The sequence below is a fragment of the Triticum aestivum genome, chromosome 4A (assembly GCF_018294505.1).
Source record: "Triticum aestivum cultivar Chinese Spring chromosome 4A, IWGSC CS RefSeq v2.1, whole genome shotgun sequence".
Taxonomy (NCBI): Eukaryota; Viridiplantae; Streptophyta; class Magnoliopsida; order Poales; family Poaceae; genus Triticum; species Triticum aestivum.
The window spans coordinates 531,199,836-531,210,943 of NC_057803.1; the positions used below are offsets into that span (position 1 = coordinate 531,199,836).

General features: G+C 51.8%; 1 pseudogene; it reads left to right on the plus strand.

The window, feature by feature from the left end:
- The first annotated feature begins 5,581 nt into the window (after positions 1 to 5,581).
- On the plus strand, positions 5,582 to 7,496 carry LOC123082210 (BTB/POZ domain-containing protein At5g66560-like; annotated as a pseudogene).
- Positions 7,497 to 11,108: the final 3,612 nt, after the last annotated feature.

Here is an 11,108-nt window from a genome sequence, read left to right on the forward strand (position 1 = left end):
AAGTAAAGTAAGTTACATGGCGTTCTTCAATGACACGCAGGTCATACAAAAAATAAAGACAACTCCTATGGCTCCTGCCGGTTGTCATACTCATCGACATGCAAGTCGTGAATCCTATTACAAGAACATGATCAATCTCATACATCACATATATCATTCATCACATCCTTTTGGCCATATCACATCACATAGCATACCCTGCAAAAACAAGTTAGACGTCCTCTAATTGTTGTTTGCATGTTTTACGTGGCTGCTATGGGTTTCTAGCAAGAACGTTTCTTACCTACGCAAGACCACAACGTGATATGCCAATTGCTATTTACCCTTCATAAGGACCCTTTTCATCGAATCCGTTCCGACTAAAGTGGGAGAGACTGGCACCCGCTAGCCACCTTATGCACCAAGTGCATGTCAATCGGTGGAACCTGTCTCACGTAAGAGTACGTGTAAGGTCGGTCCGGGCCGCTTCATCCCACAATACCGTCGAAACAAGATTGGACTAGTAACGGTAAGCATATTGAACAACATCAACGCCCACAACTACTTTGTGTTCTACTCGTGCAAAGAATCTACGCAATAAACCTGGCTCTGATACCACTGTTGGGGAACGTAGCAGAAATTCAAAATTTTCCTACGCGTCACCAAGATCTATCTATGGAGAGACCAGCAACGAGTAGAAGGAGGGGGGGTGCATCTACATACCCTTGTAGATCGCTAAGCGGAAGCGTTCAAGTGAACGGGGTTGATGGAGTCGTACTCGTCGTGATTCAGATCACCGATGATCAAGTGTCGAACGGACGGCACCTCCGCGTTCAACACACGTACAGCCCGATGACGTCTCCCACGCCTTGATCCAGCAAGGAGAGAGGGAGAGGTTGAGGAAGACTCCATCCAGCAGCAGCACAACGGCGTGGTGGTGGTGGAGGAGCGTGGCAATCCTGCAGGGCTTCGCCGAGCACCTACGGGAGAGGAGATGTGTCACGGGAGGGAGAGGGAGGCAACCAAAGGCCTTAGGTGTGATTGCTCCTCCTTTTCCCCACTATATATAGGGCCAAGGGAGAGGGGGAGGGCGCAGCCTTGCCCCCTCCTCCAAGGAAGGGGTGCGGCTAAGGATGGGGAGGAGTCCATCCTCCCCAAGGCACCTCGGAGGTGCCTTCCCCCTTTAGGACTCTCCCCTTTTTCTCTTCTCTTGGCGCATGGGCCTCTTGGGGCTGGTGCCCTTGGCCCATGTAGGCCAAGGCGCACCCCCTACAGCTCATGTGGCCCCCCGGGGCAGGTGGCCCCACCCGGTGGGCCCCCGGGACCCTTCCGGTGGTCCCGGTACAATACCGATGACCCCGAAACTTGTCCCGATGGCCGAAACAGGACTTCCTATATATAAATCTTTACCTCCGGACCATTCCGGAACTCCTCGTGACGTCCGGGATCTCATCCGGGACTCCGAACAACATTCGGTAACCACATACAAGCTTCCTTTATAACCCTAGCGTCATCGAACCTTAAGTGTGTAGACCCTACGGGTTCGGGAGACATGTAGACATGACCGAGACGTTCTCCGGTCAATAACCAACAGCGGGATCTGGATACCCATGTTGGCTCCCACATGTTCCACGATGATCTCATCAGATGAACCACGATGTCAAGGACTTAATCAATCCCATATTCAATTCCCTTTGTCTATCGGTATGTTACTTGCCCGAGATTCGATCGTCGGTATCCAATACCTTGTTCAATCTCGTTACCGGCAAGTCACTTTACTCGTTCCGTAACACATCATCCCGTGATCAACTCCTTGGTCACATTGCGCATATGATGATGTCCTACCGAGTGGGCCCAGAGATACCTCTCCGTTTACACGGAGTGACAAATTCCAGTCTCGATCCGCATAAAACAATAGATACTTTCGGAGATACCTGTAGTGCACCTTTATAGTCACCCAGTTACGTTGTGACGTTTGATACACCCAAAGCACTCCTACGGTATCCAGGAGTTACACGATCTCATGGTCAAAGGAAGAGATACTTGACATTGGCAAAGCTCTAGCAAACGAACTACACGATCCTTGTGCTATGCTTAGGATTGGGTCTTGTCCATCACATCATTCTCCTAATGATGTGATCCCGTTATCAACGACATCCAATGTCCATAGCCAGGAAACCATGACTATCTGTTGATCACAACGAGCTAGTCTACTAGAGGCTCACTAGGGACATATTGTGGTCTATGTATTCACACGTGTATTACGATTTCCGGATAATACAGTTATAGCATGAATAAAAGACAATTATCATGAACAAGGAAATATAATAATAATACTTTTATTATTGCCTCTAGGGCATATTTCCAACAGCTTTGGCATTGCGCCGATCAAGAGGGTACCGACAGCTATGTTCTCTTTGGTTCGAATACAACCTATGTTTGAACAGGAAGCCCCCAAATGACCTTGAGAGGTTTTTAACGACCCTGATTCGAATACGATCCAAGTCGGACCCAAAAGGGGTTAAGCTATGATTCGAATACGATCAAGAAGCCCCCTAGTGAGTTTGGCAGTGTGCCGATCAAGAGGGTACCGACAGCTATGTTCTCTTTGGTTTAAATATGACCTATGTTTGAACAGGAAGCCCCCAAGTGACCATATAAAGTTTGTCATCGCGCCGATCAAGAGGGTACCGACAGCTATGCTCGATGAGCAGGAAGCCCCCAAGTGACCATAATAAAGTAAGCCGTAAGGCAGGATACCCATGTTTGAATCACGCATCATGGCAGCAAGTTCTCTTTGGCAACCTTTAATTTTTCTGAGAACTCGAATCTTGCGAGAGATTAATTCTTTTTGAACCGGATGTTTGAACCGGATTTGAGAGATTAAAAGCTTTGTAGGAGACAAATTTACCTTGAGCCGGATGTTTGAACCGGATTTGAGAGCTTCAAAGCTTTACGGGAGAGAGATGTCTCTTGAACCGGATTTTAAACCGGAATCTTTATTTTGAACCGATAATTTTCTAACGGCCTTTAAATTTTCATCAATATGGCGGTGTCCTCTGGAACCGGGTTATCATTCCCTCCAATGACCCAGAGTTCCCGAGTCATGTCATTGTAGCCCCCGAGAGGAGTTGTCTTGGGATTCTCCACATTTGACCGTGATATAAACCGGTACGAGTCATTCAACGTCTCAAGGATATAACTTGTCCTGCACTGATGCGTCAGGTCGGTAATTATCACCGCCGAGTTGATGATCACCATGATGAAGTTGAAATCAATCACGGCCGAGATGGCCGCGGGAGCCGATAGATGAGTCGACCGTGGTGTTGTAAGACGGTGTGGACGAGCAAGTTGTCCTCCTCGTTGTAAGCCGGCGCGGACGCGTGAACCGACCGCAAGAGCGGGCGGACGAGTTGTCCGTGGTGTTGCAAGCCGGTGCGGATGAGAGAGTCGACCGCCACGTTGGAAACGGCACAGACGCAGGCGAGTAAGCTTTGTAATGAATAATGATTCTGTGAAAAAATATTACAACCAGAGTAATTGTTCTCAAACAATTTAATATGTATTGATGAAATGGACTGAATGAATATCACCTGATGTATTTGGATGGGAGATGTCCGTATAGACTGGTCAAATGGCTCCGTGGTCAAAATACAGGCTAGCGTACTAGTACTTCATCTGGTGATTTTTGTCCATCTTCATACGGGTGTTTGGTGCCGTTCCTTCTCCTTCATCAGTTACCCAGACCCGTCGAGGCAACCGACGGCGCGGCAGGCAGCTGGTAAAAGGTACTTCGGCGATGGCGGGTCACCGCGGTGGCGGCTGAGTGAGGCGGGAGCGGCTTGACGCTAGAAGGAAGGCGACTCAATGCGGCGCGGTCGTGACAGCGGAGAGGCGCCGGCGGCTCAGAAGATCCTGGTGAGCCCGCAGCGGAGACAACGACGGCGGCCCTTACGGCAGGGGCATACAGACGGAGGCCACCTCGGCGGGTCACAGAGGCGGCAGCAGCGGCTCAACACCTGCTCTGGCGAGGGCGGCGCGAGGCCAAGGCAGAGGCCGGGTCAGGCCTGACGGCGGCGGCTTAGAACTATAGCGACATGCGGCAGACGAGGTGACCCGGTGAAGGCGACTTTGATGACGGACGTGTTAATGGAGGACCGGAGCGGCCGCTTGTTGACGGTGGTCGTGGCCGGTTGAGCAAACCCAGTACAAATCTTTCCATAAATCAAGTATGAGCAGAAGAATTTTAGGCCTGCGCTCGGCCGAGTCGTAGGAGGCTGGTGTGTAGCCCACGGCCGTGGGTGGCGGAAGTGATAGACCAAGATGGCCAGTGACAACAACGAGTTCGGCTCAAGAACAAGGCCACGGTCCCCGCGGCCGGCGGCTCAATACACGTCGTCAATTGACTCCTCGGCAGGCAGGGGTTTGCAAGATTGTCCATCTCTCCGAGTCAACAGGAACACAAAGCGACTCCCAGGTTGAGAACCCCGTAGTGTAGTTTAGTCAATCCAAAGTCAATATTTATTGGCAGATACGTGAGTCCCATTGCAGCTTGCACCAAGCTCAACTAGCAATCTGAAAAAATCGGCTGAACAAGTTACATGCGAGTGCAACGGAAGCCCGCAAGCGGCTCACAGCCGCGGGTTAAAGCAGTGGAGATCGCGGCGGGTCGAACGGGGCCAAGGCAGGCACAGCCGCAGAGGCGTGTGGCGGCTCAAGGCGAGGCCAAGGCAGGCACAGCCGCAGAGGCGTGTGGAGGCAGGGCCGGCTCGAAGCCGCAGCTTGTAGCCTCAGATAACGGCGGGCTTAGAACGACCGCGGTGGCCCGAACGGCGGATGCGTGCTCGGTGGCGACTCAGAGGCCGGGTCGTAATCGGTTTGACTCCCCTTGTAGTTTTTCCTTTTCTTGATTGTTTCTTCAGATCCGACATGTACTAGTAGCACTTGATATCTTCTTTTCACGTACATAGCAAGTGGGGATCAAACTCTGTAGCTTACCATGATGAGTACTAGTACTGCTTGATAATTTGGTATGGGCTAGCTGACTAGCTCAGTCTCCACGCGGCCGGTTCAGATGGCACAACAGACACAGACGGCTCATCTTGGAGCAGGCGACCGCGACCCAGCGTGCAACAAGAGTCATCCGAGTCCGTGCTCACTCCTGGTCCCTTCTCCAAGTCGCGGCCGGTTTGACCAATCCATCCCAGTCATGGTTGATCTCCGATTTTGTGCTTGACTGTATGCGTGTGGATTTGTTCGGCCGCGTGTCTTCTTGATGAATAGTAGTACTCAAGTAGTACTTGTTGATTGAGGTAATAGCACCCGAGGTATCCTAATTTGCATACAATGTGATGATTTAGTTTCAAACTTGCAAAACTTGACCAAACCATAACTCAACTTGCACTTCATGTGATGATTTAGTCTCAGGCCAATCACAACTCGCCAATTGGCTGCCAGGTGGCTGGACCGGTCAACGCGCGCACTTTGCACAAAACCCTCTGCTCTTTCCCTGAATCAACCCGCAGTATAGCACACCTGAATTAAATATGTGCTCGACGAAATTCCGCTGAGAAGTTGGTGCTTGCGCGCGCAGTTCTCGCTCATGTCCAAGAGCCGTAAGATCGGCCGCATGCTTGCCGAGCAGGACGAGCAGCGTCCAGCGGGCCAGCGGCGGCGTGGGCGTGGGAGTTCTGAAGGCAATGTCGAAGAGCATGCTGCGGCGGAAACAGAGATTGAGGACGCAGAGGAGGAGGACGGGGACGAGGAGCAGCAGCATATTAGGATGCATGACGGCAAGTCGTACCGCATCACCTTCCCGGACTTTCCCGGCGGGCCGGGCACCTTCGAGGCGGCGACCAAGTTCTGCTACGGCGTCCGCGTCGAGCTCACGCCCTGGAACATCGCCCCACTGCGGTGCGCGGCCGAGTACCTGGAGATGACGGAGGAGCACTCCGAGGACAACCTGGCCGCGCGTGCCGAGGCCTACCTCTCGCAGTCCGTGCTCCGCCACCCCGGCGAGGCCGCCAAGGCGCTCAAGTCCTGCGAGGAGCTGCTGCCGCACGCCGAGGAGCTCGGCATTATCGCCCGCTGCGTGGACGCCATCGCCGCGCGCTCGTCGGCGATGTCGCGCTCCTGGTTCGGCGACCTGGCCGTGCTCGGCCTGCACATGTACAAGCGGGTAATGGCGGCCATGGCCGCGCGCAAGGACGTGAGGACGGAGGCTTTGGAGGGTTGCCTCGTGTCCTACGCCAAGTCCACCCTCCCGGGGCTGTCGAGGTCCATGAGGTGGCGTCGCGCGTCCGCGCCGGTCTCGTCGGAGGTGGAGCAGAGAGACCTCCTGGAGGCGGTGGTCGCGAGCCTCCCCGCGGACAAGGGCTCGGGGAGCGTGGTGACCGCGAAGTTCCTGTTCGCGCTGCTGGGCACGGTGCACATCCTGCGCGCTTCAGACGCGGCGCGCGCGGCGATCGAGCGGAAGGCCGCGACGCATATGGAACAGGCAACGGTGGAGGACGTGCTCATCCCGAGCTACTCCGGCGCCGCGGAGACGCTCTACGACATGGACTACGTCGAGCGGGTGGTCAGGAACTTCCTAGCCGAGGAGGAGGTGGGCGAGGACGAGGCGTCGTCGTCAGCTGCAATCACTGAGGAGGAAGCGGTGGCGAGGACGACGGCGTCGCGCCCGTCGGCCGTGGCAATGGTGCAGGTGGGCAAGCTGGTGGACAACTACCTGGCAGAGGTAGCGTCCGACGCCAACCTGAAGCCAACCAAGTTCTGCGAGCTCGCGCTGGCAATGCCGGACCACGCACACATCTACGACGATGGCGTCTACCGCACCGTCGACATCTACCTCAAGGTACGTACATTCCCCGATTTGTCATTGACTGCTTCTGACAAGTCAAGGAAGAATGCATGTTTGTCGAGTAGCAGTTTGTTGCCGACTCCATGGCTCATGACTGGTGCATGCATGCGCAGGCGCATCCGCGGCTGACGGCGGAGGAGCGGGACAGGGTGTGCGGCGTGGTGGACTGCAGGAAGCTGACGGTGGAGGCGTGCACGCACGCGGCGCAGAACGAGCGGCTCCCGCTGCGCGCGGTGCTGCAGGTGCTCTTCTTCGAGCAGCTGCTGCTCCGGCGCGCCATCACGGGCACGCTGCTGGCGTCCACGGCTTCCCCGCGAGCGCGGCATCCGAATCCTCATCCGTAGCGGCGGTGCGTCACGCCGCTGGCCCGAGCGAGGCGTGGCGGACGACGGTGCAGGAGAGCCAGACGCTGCGGGTGGACATGGACGGCATGAGGAGCCGGGTGCAGGGCCTGGAGAGGGAGTGCTCCAGCATGCGAAGGGCGATCAAGAAGATCGACGGCGGTGGCGCGGCGTCGCAAGGCAGCGGCAGCCCAGACGCGGCCGCCCCGGCGGGCTAGCGGTCGAGGTACCGGTGCAAGTTCAGCACGCAGGTGTGCGACTCACAGGCGCGCAACACGGTTGTGTCCGGGGCGTCTAGGATGGGGATGAGCCCATGACCGACCGAACCATGATGGCGCCAAATCTCCCATCCCGTTCGAACGCGACATGTTTCACGATCAGAGAAGAGCTCGACAGTCGAGATGAAAATTGTTCCAAGATGTCACGGCTAGCCAGACGAGAGAGAGTGAAGACCCGAGATCGAGCGCGGCAAAAATTTCTCACCCCTTGTCATCTCGTCCGTCCGTTGATAAAAGGAAACGGCAGGGGGTTTTGTGCAAAACTGCATGCGCTGACCAGTCCAGCCAATTGGCGAGCTGTGATTGGTCTGGAACTAAATCATCACATGAGATGCAAGTTGGGGTATGGTGGAGTCAAGTTTTGCAAGTTTGGGACTAAATCATCACATTTTGTGCAAGTTAGGGTACATGGGGTGCTATTACCTCTTCTTGATTAATCTTGACGGGAGTAGTTGGAATAAACAATAGATTTGATTGACGGCCGTAACTCAGACTCAGCGGAATCTCCACGACGCATGAGGCGGCTGCACGATCTGTAACCCCTAAACAATCTCAATCTCATATCCGCCGCCGCAAGAACACTTCGTCAATCTTGACTGTTGAACTCATTGTTAATGTGAATTTTTCCACACCGGTTTTTGTTGAGCCGGAAAATTGCGAACTTCTCAAACCCTAAATAAGATCCCATCAAAAACACAACACCACTGTGTGCAGGCCCCACGGTGGGTGCCAACTGTCGTGAAATTGTCACGGCAGATGTCCTAGTGTAAGGACTTAGTCGCGAGGCCAACGCATCTATGTGGTAATTTAAGAGGGGTTGGTCGGGACGAGAGATGCGAGGCGGATCACCACACAAGACGAGGATTTAGACAGCTTCGGGCCCCGGGAAACATCATCCGGAATAGCCCTACATGATGTTTGTGGCTAGGTTTCATTATGCTCATGAGGGAGTCGCCGCATAAGCCGGCTCCCCTTTGTGTCTAGCCCTAGATATTGTTTCTTGTTGCTTGTCCCTCTTTGAGGAGCCCTGCCCCTCCTTATATAAGTTAAAGGGGTGGGTTACATGTGGAGTCCTATTAGGATTAGGACTAGTCTATTACAAGTGAAATTCTACTCTGCCCCTTAAGGGAAAACTCCTTATGCCTTTCCTCGTAAACCGGTCCACCATAACATGAGTCGGCCTTCTGGGCCTTGGGCCTAGTCTTCTATCTGACCCGCCGTTAGGGCCATCCGTGAGTCGCCACTCCGGTGGGTTACCAATGAAAACGCCAAGCCCGTCCAGGTCACCGCGAGGTATATCCCCGACAGGTATCGAAGGAGGTCGAACCATCACAACGTTCGATCCCCCTTTAATAGTAGAGGTAAATAGAACAACCATTATTCTCTGATTTAAATGAATAACCGTCTCGCATCAAACAAGATCCAGATACAATGTTCATGCTCAACGCTGGCACCAAATAACAATTATTTAGGTCTAAAACTAATCCCGAAGGTAGATGTAGAGGTAGCGTGACGACGACGATCACATCGGCTTTGGAACCATTTCCCACGCGCATCGTCACCTCGTCCTTAGCGAATCTTCGCTTAATCCGTAGCCCCTGTTTTGAGTTGCAGATATTAGAACTGAACCAGTATCAAATACACAGGCACTACAACGAGCATTAGTAAGGTACACATCAATAACATGTATATCAAATATACATTTCACTTTGCCATCCTTCTCCGCCAAATACTTGGGGCAGTTTTGCTTCCAGTGACCAGTTCCTTTGTAGTAGAAGCACTCAGTCTCAGGCTTAGGTCCAGACTTGGGTTTTTCACTTGAGCAGCAACTGGCTTGCTGTTCTTTTTGAAGTTCTCCTTCTTCCCTTTACTCTTTTTCTTGAAACTGGTGGTCTTGTTGACCATCAACACTTGATGCTCCTTCTTGATTTCTACCTCCGCAGCTTTTAGCATTGCGAAGAGCACATGAATCGTCTTATCCATCCCTTGCATATTATAGTTCATCGCGAAGCTCTTATAGCTTGGTGGCAGTGACTGAAGAACTCTGTCAATAACACTATCATCAGGAAGATTAACTCCCAGTTGAGTCAAGTGGTTGTGGTACCCAGACATTTTGAGAATAGGTTCATTGACAGAACTATTCTCCTCCATCTTGCAGCTGTAGAACTTATTGGAGACTTCATATCTCTCAATCCGGGCATTTGTTTGAAATATTAACTTCAACTCCTGAAACATCTCATATGCTCCATGACGTTCAAAACGTCGTTGAAGTCCCGGTTCTAAGCCGTAAAGCATGGCACACTGAACTATCGAGTAGTCATCAGCTTTGCTCTGCTAGGTGTGCATAACATCTGGCGTCGCTCCTGAAGCGGGTTTGTCACCTAGCGGTGCTTCCAGAACGAAATTCTTCTATGCAGCAATGAGGATAATCCTTAAGTTACGGATCCAGTCCGTGTAGTTGCTACCATCATCTTTCAACTTAGCTTTCTCTAGGAACGCATTAAACTTCAATGGAACAACAGCACGGGCCATCTATCTACAACAACATAGACATGCAAAATACTATCAGGTACTAAGTTCATGATAAATTAAAGTTCAATTAATCAAATTACTTAAGAACTCCCACTTAGATAGACATATCTCTAATCATCTAAGTGATCACGTGATCCATATCAACTAAACCATGTCCGATCATCACGTGAGATGGAGTAGTTTTCAATGGTGAACATCATTATGTTGATCATATCTACAATATGATTCACGCTTGACCTTTCGGTCTCTAGTGTTCCGAGGCCATATCTGCATATTATAGGCTCGTCAAGTTTAACCTGAGCATTCCGCGTGTGCAAAACTGGCTTGCACCCATTGTATGTGAACGTAGAGATTATCACACTCGATCATCATGTGGTGCCTCGACACGACGAACTGTAGCAACGGTGCATACTCAGGGAGAACACTTATACCTTGAAATTTAGTGAGAGATCATCTTATAATGCTTCCGCCAAACTAAGTAAAATAAGATGCATAAAGGATAAACATCACATGCAATCCATATAAGTGATATGATATGGCCATCATTGATACGTCTCCATCGTATCTATAATTTTTTATTGTTCCATGACAATATTCTACAACTTTCATATACTTTTGCCAACTTTTTATACTATTTCTGGGACTAACATATTGATCTAGTGCGCAGTGCCAGTTCCTGTTTGTTGCATGTTTTTTGTTTCGCAGAATATCCATATCAAACAGAGTCCAAACGGGATAAAAACTGACGGAGATTTTTTTTGAAATATATATGATTTTTGGGAAGAAAAATCCACGCGAGACGGTGCCCGAGGTGGCCATGAGGCAGGGGGCGCGCCTCTGACCCTCGTGGGCCACCCGTAAGGTGGTTGGTGCCCTTCTTTCGCCGCAAGAAAGCTAATATCCGGATAGAGATCGTGTTAAAATTTCAGCCCAATCGGAGTTACGATCTCCGGGAATATAAGAAACGGTGAAAGGGAAGAATCTGAGAAAGCAGAAACAGAGAGAGACAGATCCAATCTCGGAGGGGCTCTCGCCCCTCCCGTACCATGGAGGCCATGTACCAGAGGGGAAACCCTTCTCCCATCTAGGAAGGAGGTCAAGGAAGAAGAATAAGGAGGG